Raw genomic sequence first — 12,801 nt, forward strand, 5'->3', positions numbered from 1 at the left:
GATAAAAAGAATTCTGAAAGCAGCAAAAGAAAAGCATCACGTGCAATAGAACCTCAGTAAGATTAAGTGCTGACTTCACATCTGAAACCATGAAGAAGAGAAGAAAGTGGCATGAAGTACTTAATGTACTTAAAAAGAAAAATCCATTAACCAAGAATTTTGTATCTGGCAAAGCTGAACTTCAAAAATGAGGGTGAGTCCAAAGTTTTCACAGGAAAAAAAAACGAACACTAATAGAATGTTACCAAAAGACTTACAAGAGATAAAAAAGGGACTACTGCATCCTGAAAGGGAAAAAAAGAGAGAGACTTGGAGAATAGTGTTGAAAGGAAGATTATTACAAAGGGTGAAATAAATGGTAAAAAGACAGAAAATAGTATGATATTGTTGTAGAATTTGAGAGAGGTTCAATTATTTGTGTACAGAGAGGCCAGGACTCAGGAATGATTTTGAGAAGGAAAAATGGTTTATTGACGGCTGGTCGGACTCAGGAGCTTTTTGTTTCAATCCTGAGCCCCGAACAAGATTTTTGAATCCCTTTTATATGGAGGAAACATTAAATGGTCCCTTTGTTTCAGTTCTCAATAGGCTTGAATTAGCATATATATCTTCCACATCCTAGGTTAGGTTTTAGCATGGACTTCATACATTCTAGATAAGCTTTTAGCATATTTGGTTTGCATTTCTCCTAAAGACTTAAAGTTTATAGACCTTGCATTGTTAAACTGTTTCCTGGGACTGGAGATGTTGCCATTGTCACCAAGGGCAGGACTGCAGCCTCTTACCATTTCACACCCACAAGTCAGACAGTTTAAGTTATCTCTGAAGAGACAAAGAGCCTCCCACCCATTGCCCATGTCCTAGAGACCTTCCTGAGGTAGCACAGACTTCCCCTTTGCTAGCCCATGGAAATGTCCACAGCCAGTGATTGCTAAATTCTCTTAAATATGGTCCCTCCCTTCTACCCCCATGAGATTATCTCAATTTGGCGTTTATGGCAAAAAGAACACAAAAGGAAGATTTTTCTTTCCTGAGGCTTTATCAGCAGTCTTTCTAACCAATAGGCCTTAAAAGCAATCAGCATTATGATCAGAGTCTACCTGATGAAACTCTGTGCATACAAGGGCCTGGCTGAGAGGGGTTCCCCCAACCCACCTGCCAGCAGTCACAGCATCACCTGGGAATTTGTTAGAAATGCAAATTCTCAGACCCAGATCCAGACCTGCTGAATCAGAAACTCCAGGGATGGGGCAGGCTGTTTCAGTTAACAGTTGTCCAGGAGACTCTGATTCAAGGTCAATCTTGAGACCCTGTGGCTGAGAGTCCAGGCACTAGACCAGCCCCTGTATTTTACAAAAACAAAACTGAGTTGCAGAGAGGATAAGGGACTTCTCCAAATTTTCACAGTTGGCCAATGGCTGAGGCAAGAATGGAATGGAAATTTGCCTCTTCCCTGAATTCTAAGACAGAGTAAAACCTACGCAAAGCTTCAGGCAACTGAAAACAACTCTATGAGCTAAAAATGCAAATCAGAAGCCTTGGAGTTCACTCCTGTCAAGCCAATGAACAATGGCATCCATAAGTGAGTAAAAATGCCCATACTCAAAGTTCTTCTAAACCCTTAAGCTTTGTAGGAAGTATTCTTTCATTAAAAGCACTTTAGGGGAAGCAGATGTGGCTCAAGCAGTTGGGCACCACTTGGGAAGCCTGGCTTCAGTTCCCAGTGTCTTTTAAACAAAACTAACAATAGAGAGAGCTGATGCAAAGTGTTGGTGCAGCAAGCTGATACAACAAAATGACACAATGAGAAAACACAATGAGGAAACACTACAAAAGATGCTACAAGCAGGGAGCAGATGTATCTCAAGTGGCTGAACACCTCCCACCCATATGAGAGATCCTGGGTTCTGTTCCAGATGCCTCCAAAAAAAAAACAAAACAAAAAAAAAACTAGACATAGAGAGCAGGCAGTGAGTACAAACAATGAGAGGGTGAGAAATATAGAGATAAATTAAATAAATAAATGAATAAATAAATAAATAATAAAATCTTTAGAAAACACAAAAACACTTTAAGTCCACACCCTTTAAAATTCCAGTATTTCAAATCATCTGTTTAGAAATGACTAGGCTTTGTCTTGAATCCTGTATATTATTCTTTTTCCAAACTCAATGTGCAATTCTTAAAGCCAGCAACCACTCCACTTCCCCTTGCTCTAGATATGTCTAACAATAGAAAAATCATTTTTGACTAATGGTGGATATCTGATTAAGTAAAACAAATTATTTTAATCTAAGAATATGTTTCTGCTTGATATGGCTTTAATGGGCATACTTAACACATTTAAATTGAAAATGTCACATCTACAGAAATACATTTAATTTCCCTAGCTGTCTAACAAACATGAGAGCTTTTGAAATCTTGCCCATTTCAAGAACTGCTTATTAAAAGTAAGCACTAAAAGGTTAAAGGTCTAATTTAAACTAAATGAAAATAACTTAAGTTTGAAATTAATTTATTGCTGTCACTTTCAGATGAAGGCATCTCCCACAGATGCATTGTTTTTCTTGGTAATCTAGACTGAAGAAAGAGTTAATTATAAAAATGTCTATAACCCAAACTTTATATATTTTCCTTTATGGCATTACCAATATGATATCATGGACCCAAAGGCATTCTGAATAAAATATTGTTAATTGTATGAAAAAAATAAAAGGCACATATTGTGAAAAAAGCTGGCTTCAAATTAATAAAGACATATTTAGAAGTCACTCAGCCTTGAAATTACCAGTCATTCAATGTCATGTGTCTTTTGAGAATGACCTGGTCTTCAGAACAATAAAACCAATGATTGAGGAATCAGGGTTGAAATCAACTAAATCACCTACCTTTCAACTACTAAACTGGAGAATTTAATCACAAAAGATGAGGGATTATCTCTTCCAAGAGAACACTTCATTAAAAATATAGATAGTATCTTAACACTCGCACAATTTCTCATATTCTATCCAAAGTAAACATTTCCAAATGAGGTTAAAAGCGACTGCCTTAAAAACCACCCAAAGTTGATGATCATCACCACGATTGTTGAGCATGGTGGTGTACCACAGGGCCACCTGTTTCATGACCAACTCTGGGAGCACACCAAGCCCCTCACAGACTTAGTGATGGGGACTGACTCATATTCCTGAAGACACATTCAAATCCTGGTTCCTGGTGCTGTGGGTGGGAGCTATTTGGAAGAATCTCAAAGATCCTTTTAAGATAAAACCAAATTGAGCCAGGAGGGCCTTCATCCTACAGGACTGGAGACCTCACAAGAAGAGGATCTAGACAGATGGACCCCTGTGCAGAAGTGGAGACCACAGGATTCAGATGGCCATGTGATGAGGAGAGGTTGAGCCACCAGTAGGATGCCCCCCTGCACGACCTTGTGGCTGCTAATCCCTTGATTTGATGTCTAGCCTCCAAAACCTGAGACACTAAATTCCTGCTGCCTATGGTATGTGTCACAGTCAACCAGCCAGACTCAGACAGATGAGGTTAGCATCTCCCACTGTAAAGATGGGGAAATGTAGGCTCAAAGAGATGACATGACTTACACTACACCTCAGAGCTAGAAAAAGGAAGAGCCAGAATTTTACCCAACCCTGGTGAATGCCAAGCCCCATGCTTTCCTCATGACCTCAGCTGCTTCTCACTTACAGGGTGACAACAGAAAATGCTGGCCACCAGGGCCATCCATCCTCCTAGGGATTTTTGTCCTCGAGTGAACAAAATTCCTTTTTTTGCAGTTCAGATCATTGGGGAGAAAGTGCATTGCAGTATATCTAGAGTTCAATTGTGCTAAAATGTAACTTTCCTGATATTTCCTCTTGAAGAAACTAAAATGCAAGCATTGTTTTAGGTACACTAGAGATAATATCAGGTAGTAGTAGTGGCTTCTGTGACTATTAGGAAAATAACTGCACACCCCTCCCCAAATACAAATGCAGAGAATCCATGAACAAAAATCCCAATCACTTAAGGTTGGTGGATATTTTTAATGTTGTGAAGGTACCCGCAGTCAATGAGTCACCAGCATCACTTAATCTGAAATAGTCTCATGTAAAAGTCCACCTGCTGGATGTGCCTACATCCTAAAGGTGTCTGCCAGGCTCTTGACCAAGGCCCCTTACGGAAACTGCTTGTCTTTCATTGTACCTGTCATAAGGCCAGATGGGGGCATCTCTGCAGATTCTAGATGTCAGCAGAACCAGGATATAAGGCCCTAGGTTCCCCACCCCCTGTGAAAGGAGCCCCTGGACTTTTGGGGCCTGGGGTGACCCTCAGGCTGGAGAAAAGTACCTAAAGCCAGGATCCTTGATGCTGGGGATGTCGTTCTTCCTTAGAAGTCAGCCCTCACATGGTTGGCGCTGCCATGGTGGTGATTCAGTGGCTGGATGGGCTGGTGGATGTGCTTCCTATAGGTGGAAGACATCAGCACCTCAATGGACCATTCATGCTCCTGTGGGGTATCATTGAGATGCTCCCATTAGCAGGGGTCTGCTGCTGTAACTGCCTGAATCCCAACAAGGGGCAGAAGTTAGGAGCTTGGGTTTGTAGAAGTCAAAATAAGATGTCACTGGTTAAGCAAGCATGAGGGCATAATTCTAACAACTTCATTTTCTAGTGTCACTTAAAACTCCATCACACTTCTGGAATGAATGTATTAGTGCTGGATGTTCATGATTTTTTTCATTACATGTACCAAAATCCAAGCATAACTGATTGGGATGTTTTCATTTCAGGTGAAGAATCATATCTGGACAGACTGAGTCTAGCACAACAGACACAACTTTACTTATTCTCAGTGATAGAATATCCTTTCTATAAGGTAAAAACAAAAGGTGTATGGCATTATTTCAGTGAGGGCAAACAGTTTTCTTGTGCCCCTTCTGAAAACTAAGTCTTTTCTCTTTTGACCTGTCTCCGTAACTTTATTAAAAGGGAAAACTTTCATTTACTTGGAGCTAGGTGCAACAGCTGGCCTTTTCTTTGATAAATTTACCCCATTTCTGTCTTGTCCTATAGGACCAATTCCTGCTGTGTGAGATTTCTAGATGGTTTCAAGTGTTGAAGGCATACAAATCTTAATATTCCTTGATTCACTTCAAGGGTTTTAAAGGGTTTAGCACGCACAATAGCCATTTGATTAAAAAGTCTGAATCTCTGAACTCTACAAATCCTAATTATTTCTGAGTGCATTTTTTAACCAAGTCAGAAATTTCACTCTTCTCTGGTAGACTTTATTTTAGGTGGTATCTGTGCTATAAAGATTCACTCTCATAAACTTCACAGCATACCTTTTTTGTGTGGTTGGAAATAGTCCCAACAGACTTCCTCACCTTCTGCTTTGTCCTTCAAACTTGACTCAGGATCATATTCTGGTAAAAGGTAAAGAAGTGGAAAGCCGTTACTCTTTTCTTTTAAAATTTTTTAACAATGCCAAGGCATATAAACACTAAAATTAGTTAACCCCAAACAACTCCCTTCCCTGAAATAACAAATTTGTAACTGTGCTTTCTATGCCCAACATACACAAATATATAAACCAATTTTCTTTTCTCTTTATGTCCAGTATATCATATAATTTACCATTATGTCCAGTATACATAGACCTTCCTCAAGGCCAATGTGTGTGGATCAAATACGTTCTTTCTCAAAGTGGTGCAGTATTTTATGGGACTTACTCACCAGTTTCCCAGCTTATGATCTTTCAGGTTCTTTCCAACTTTGGTCTCTATCAGCAGTGCTGTAGTAAACACCCTTGTGTGTCATTCTACTGCAACCCATGTTCCTTTAAGCTGCAGACTAGAATGTTAAGAGTGGGACCAGTGGTGTAACGTCAGTAGGTAGTGACTCTGAATGGTAGACGTCACACCTCCCCAGCAGTGAGTGAACGTGGCTGTGTTTTTTTAGTCCTGTTAGCTTTTGCCACTTAGTTCAGTGGAAAAGGGTGTCTTGTCATGTATTTAAATTGCATTTGAGTGAGCAATAATGAAGTTGAGCATTTTGTCAAATGTTTATTGGCCATTTGTATTTCCTAGGAATTGCCTTCCTGCTCCCTAATTCATCTTTCTATTGCTTTGTGTTTTTAAGTTTTGTGTGACCAAATCTACCTGTCTTTTAATGGTCCCTGACTTTTCCATCATGCATAAGATTATTTCACCAAATATGTGTTAGTGCAAATATTTACTAATTTTTCCCCATTGGATCTTTAATCCACCTGTGAGTTCCAGGCCACCATAATAAAGTGATTTACATGCATGTTTTGGTTTCCCACTGCACGTGTACTATAGCCTTTTCAGTATGCAAAACCATTATTTTTATTTTTAAATGTATACACCTCAATTAAAACGTGACACAGATGAAGAAAGCACACATTGTTGGAAAACTGGAACTGATAGACTTGCTTGACACAGGATTGCCACAAACCCTCAGTTTATTTAAAAAAAACAAACACAATATCTGCAAAGTGCAATAAAGCAAAACTCAGTAAAAGGATATATGCTCATAGTCTGATGTTTGGTAGGAGTTTAACTCTTCTTTACTAGACAGATAACTAATTTTCCAGCACTAGCTGTTCCATTGCAATCCTTTATTTATTGAATTGAGATGTCAGTTTTATCATTTCTTCTTGGATTAAAAATTTTAACTGAGTGTCCTTCAGGTCCTTAAAGCAATTCTGAGAGTTTCAGAGATGTTTCTTGAATTTGACAGCATTGTCATGATGTTTATTGTTCTTTTTTCAGGGACTACTTTTAAGACACATTTTAAGAATATTTTGAGCTATTACACTTTAACATAACAAGAATATTTTTCATTGCTGTGTTAAGAAAGATATCAGTCTTAAGTCCTAGAAAAATATCATTCAGTAAAGGAATTTTGTATCAATCTTTTATACATAGGTAACTCACTACCTTCACTTTATTCTCTGGTTTTGTATCTTATTTTTCTCTCATGATTGAATATATGATTTTTAGGATCCCAAACTCCTTCCTAAATATCAAATGAAATCATTTTTTACTCCATACCATTCCCTGGAGACCCCTGTGGATTTTCACTTTCATAAATCTCTGGTAATTGAATTGATCGACCTTTTAGGAGCAAGATCCTACTTTGCTTCCAAAATGTTAATAACCTATTGGTATACAGTAGGTAAGTAACAGGGGATTTATTTACAGAACCTTAGTGGTTGTTATCTCTTTGGGAGACAGGTGGAGCTTAGTAGCCACAGAATGCAAAATGGAATCTTCCCTGCCCCACATGAGGCTCTAGAGTATAGATGGTAGAATATAGTATATAGACTGTATTTGAATCCAGCTTGCCACAGAGTAGCAGAATGTCTTTGCACAGTGTACTTACCCTTTTTAACCTTTTTCTGTTTGCTTCCTCATCTGTAAAATGTGAGTAAGAAGAATATTGACCTCAAACACTTATGGTAAGAAGGAATAAATGAGGGAATAACACAGTAAGTGCTCATTTCAGTTTAGCTGCTCTTATAGTCTAGGCCTGCATTGTCCAGTATAGTAGCCACTAGTGCAGATGGCTACTTAAATTTACATTAAACATAAGTAAAGTTTATATCACATTTCAAGTGCTCCAAAGCCTCCCATAGCTGGTGGCTACCACATTAGCACAGATATAAGCTCACAGATCCTCCCAGAAATAGCTGCTGGACTATGCTGACTTTGAGTCGAAGTCCTTCCTTTCATCAATTAAAAAATCATCTCAAAGAGAACCATCTTTGATAGGCTTCAAATGGTCACATGTTCCACCTCTCCTGCTCTCATGGTCCTTTCTACAGAAGGAATGGCATATACCAGAGGGCTTGGAAGGGAACACCAGCCACTCCCCTTGGCCACATGTTGCAGTTGTGAGGTGCCACGGTCATGGGCTGCATTAGCTGTCAGGAGACATTGAAGAGAGGGATGTGTTGAGCTGCTTAGTTGTCTAATTTTGCTGAAGTTAGAGGATTTTCTTCACTGTCTGAATTGAAAGTGTGCCACCATTTGTAAGGAGAAGGAGAAAGTGTGTGGTTCCTACTGCTCCCCTGTTAATTTGAGGACCTACTCCTTGCTTTAGACCAGGAAGCCTCCTTAATTTCAGGCTTACAGGCTTGTTCTTGAAGCTGAGTGAGTGAACATCCTCATTTGGTTGTGGTCATTACTTTGCAGCCTTCTGTCCTATTGGTAAATACAGTTTGGAAGAAATCAAAACAGAACAAAGAAGTAAAGGAAGATAGTGTTTGTGAGGGTATCACATGAAGAATTTTTTCCTTCTCTCACTAGATATTGAAATTAAATTAGATAAAGAAGGATTTGTATTACCTTTTACAGTTGATGAAGATGTACACAAAAGATAAAGAAATTGTTCTAGTTTTTATGTTAAAAGGCCTGTTGAGGTGAATAGGAAAGCATCATTTTCTTAAAAAGGTGAGAAAAATAGACAATTCCAGAAATAAAACTACATTTCAGGATATGTTTTCTGGAAATTCCTTGTAATATTTTATAAACAGCATCATTAATTAAGCCAAGTACTTTTTCAGTAGGCTAAAGAGTAACACATTCATGATTGATGTGAGAGTACTGGCCATTAGGAAAAGCCACATTTTGAGTAAACTTTGGCCAAAAAAACAATATTTTGGATTGTTATAAAAACTAAGTTTATTTCTCTTTGATTTTTTTTTCAGAGGAGCACTATGCATTAATGGCCCCAAAAGAGTTTGTTTTAACAGCAAAAATTTACTAGGAATAGAGGCTATTAAACAACGGAAACTCCATTTACTTGGTTATCAAGTTGTCCAGGTATGGGTCCATTCCCTCCACCGCCCAAAGTAATCCCTCATTCATACTTGCTTTTTCCAGGGTCCTAAGTAGTCTGCTAGGACAGTGGGCTGAGAATCTTATATCTCTAATTGAAGTATCTACTTTGTTAATTAGGCTTTTCAGTGTACTTGATATTTTTTTATAAATCTTCGGCTTATATTTTGAAATACAGAATTTTTTTTTAAGATTTATCTATTTTATTTATTTCTCTCCCCTCCCAACCCCCACCCCGGTTGTCTGTTCTCTGTGTCTATTTGCTGCATCTTCTTTGTCCACTTCTGTTGTTGTCAGCGTCACGGGAATCTGTGTCTCTTTTGGTTGTCTCATCTTGTTGTGTCAGCTCTCCGTGTGTGCAGCACCATTCCTGGACAGGCTGCACTTTCTTTTATGCTGGGTTGCTCTCCTTATGGGGCACACTCCTTGCGCGTGGGGCTCCCCTATGCAGGGAACACCCCTGCATGGCACAGCACTCCTTGCGCGCATCAGCACTGTGCATGGGTCAGCTCCACACAGGTCAAGGAGGCCCCGCAGTTTGAACCATGGACTTCCCATGTGGTAGACAGATGCACTAACCACTGGGCCAAGTCCGCTTCCCTTGAAATATACAATTTTCTGATGTTCAGTTTTCCAAAAGCAGAATATGCCTATATTCTTCATAAGCTATGCTCAACTCTGCTTTTAGAGTTATTAAATTATTGGAATATCTGTTTTAATTTCCCCCTGATGTAAGTGTAAGAATGGACAGGATGACTCACTAAAACCATTATCTTCATCACTACCTAATGTCTAAGACCTTTTTGTTTCCTTTGCAAGTTACTTAATAAGGCATTATGATGATGAGTGACTAGAATGTAGATGAATTTCCCAAGTTCTCTAAGGTATTGGTGCTAGTCTGATACCTGATTTCCTCTCTGGCTTACTCTTGTCCAGTTCATCTTGAACACCACAGAATAATCTTCTGAAAACCCTCAGCATGCCAGCCTGTGATCAGAAACCTTGTTTCTTTCCTTCTCATGGGATACAGTAGAACCTCCTCTTCTCTGACTTTTGGGATCCCCTTAGGCTGCACCTTGTTACCTGTCTTCAAGCTGGCGGTCTCTTCTCTCCCACCTAACCCACTCCATTCTCTCTTGCCTTGCTCCTTTGACCAGGTGTCCCTTCTCCCTCCAGACAGCATCTCCCCATGACTAAATTCTGTCCATTCAGCAACACCCCACTCAGGTCTCTTCTTTCCCCACAACCTAAAACCCTGACCTCCTCTGAGGGCTGGAATGTTGATTTTCTTCACACACTCTGCTTTGGCTTGTTGCATACCTCTAGTATTGATTGTGTCTTCGAGGACAGGAATCATGTTTGATCCTTTAAATATCCCTCTTATTTAAGCAACTAATATTTATTGAGCTCTTATTATGTACTAAGCATTGTTCTGGGCTCTGGGAGTACACAAGTAAGATAGCTGTGACTTTGCCCTCGAGAAGCTTCCATTATTATGTGTGTGCAAGCATTTGTGGGCAAGTTGTTAGAGACAAATAAGTTCAACATGTTAATTTCAATTGTTAAGGGTTATACTAGCCAGTTCCTTTTTTCTTTATTCTTCCCATAACAGATCCATTTTCATGAGGCTGAGATGCTAAAATCAAGGCTTGAATTTGTCAAATCTTTATCAAGAAAATTGTTTTCTCAAAAGCCCGGGGTTCAGTGCTGACAAGAAGAAATAGTGACTTCAGAACTCAGATCATGAAAGAAGTTGTGTTTTTATGGGACTCAGCATAAAAAGAGCCTTATTTGTGAATTAGCCATTTTGCAGAATTATGGACTATTTGGTGATCTGAAAAGGATCTGTCTAGATCTTACAGAGACATGGAAGGAGCCTTTATTTTCCCTATACCGTGAATACCAAGTGTCAGTGATTGATTTAAAATTAAAGTTCAATTTAATATTAGTATCATAGATACTTGATTTTATATGTCAAACAGAATTGATCAAGTAGAATAAATGAATACAATGAATAACTATTTTTAAATCTGCCATCTTGTAACAGTTATCTGCTAAATGAAAAGGATATGCTTTTTAGAGACCTTCATTTCCTCCTCCTACAAATATAAGAAATGTTTTTGTTCCCATTTCCTGATGTACTTTGTTAGCAGATATAATGTATGGTGAGGAGGAGCAATGGGAAAACAGATGACAGCACTTTGGATTACTATAACATTTATAATTGTAGAATTATACAGAAATAATCCTTTAATAAAATATAGGGAAGTGGATGTGTCTTAAGCAGCTGGACTCATACCCACACTGTGGTAGATCCCAGGTTCAGTTCCCAGTGCCTCGTAAAGATGATGAGCCAAATAGCAAGCTGACAGGACTAGCTGACTTGGTGAGCTGATGCAACCAGATGACACAGTTAGCTGATGCAACAAGATGATGCAGTAAGAGACACAGTGAAGAAACACAATGAGACATATGAAATGGAGCAGAGGTGGTTTGAGTAATTAGGTGCCTCCCTCCCACATTAGAGGCCCCAGGTTCTGTTCCCAGTGCCTCCTAAAAAGAAGATGAGCAGAGAGCAAGTGCAAACAACCAGGGGGGAGGGGTAAATTAAAATAAAATCTTTAAGTATATATATATTCAGGAGTATTCTCTTTTTAAATATACAATGAAGTAAAGTAAATTTAGGTAGGGTTGTAAGGGGGCAGTTTTGATTGGGGGAAAATCTAAAATGTAAATCATGCGTGAATTACATTGTATTTAGTGAAGTACAGATGCTTCACTCTCCAATTACAGTCAGGTTAAAGCTTGAGGGGAGAGCAAGACAAGGCAGGCAGATGTGGAAAGGGCTGCAGAGTTTGGAGACTGGGTTTCTACCTCTGGCTAGTTCTGGGGCCTTGGACAGGGAAAGGAGCTTCCATTTACTTTTCACCCGCTCTGTGCTGAGCTCTATGCTAAGCACTTGAACACAGGCTTGTATGATTTCCAGGGGCCTTGGACTTGGGCAGTGTTTCCTCTCCAAAACTCACAGATGGTCAATGCCTGCCTTGGATACAGAACCACGGGTGAAGATGAGACTTGAACCTGGTCTGAGCAGTGATACAGCAGAGGACTGAGAATCTGTGTTCAGGAGTCAGGTACGTGGGGTTGATTTCAACCTCTTTTGCAAATTGTATGACCTTGGGCCTCGTTTCCAAATGGCTAATCAGAAAATAAGGATGAAATGAGTTAATACACATAAAAACATTTAGCAAAAGCCCCACCACAAAGTAATCACAGGACATATTAGCTAGTAATGTCTGCATTTCTACCAGTATTAGGGTTCTCTGAAGAAACAGCCAACAGGATATGGGCCCATACGTAAATAGGGAGGGATTTGTTAGTAGAATTGGCTCAGTGACCCTGGGGATAGGCAAGTTCAGATTTCCTAGGGCAGACCATGCATTGGAGACAGCACAGGGGATGACTTCCTTGGGAGAAGCTGGAGAAGGAGAGAAAGGAGTTGCCACTGCTGAGGGCCTTGGTGTTGCTTTAAGACTTCCAGCTCCTGTGGTGATGGGACTCCCCTCCTTGCTGAAGGCAGTCGCCCTTGTTTGTGGATGTAATCAACCATAGCTGCAACTGCCTAATGGTCTAAAGCCACCTACAGAATGCCCTCACACTGGCAGGCCAGGGCTTGCATCATCCAATGACTCGGCACCAACTGGACGGTGATTAACCATCGCATGACCCCATCATGCTGTAATATTTTAGATCTCTTTATCTTTACTTTTTAAGGCTTTTTAAGCTTTAGCATTGGTTATTGAAACTCTATGAGTTCTAGAGCTCCAAGTTCACTTTTAAATTTTATGCTTCTTTGCAGAGAAGGAATGAGAAAAATAGACGCAAATGAAAGATTGACCAGGAGAGAGCTGCAATCGATTCGGATGTGTTCATATAC

This window comes from Dasypus novemcinctus, chromosome 31 (assembly GCF_030445035.2).
Source record: "Dasypus novemcinctus isolate mDasNov1 chromosome 31, mDasNov1.1.hap2, whole genome shotgun sequence".
In the NCBI taxonomy this organism is placed as follows: domain Eukaryota; kingdom Metazoa; phylum Chordata; class Mammalia; order Cingulata; family Dasypodidae; genus Dasypus; species Dasypus novemcinctus.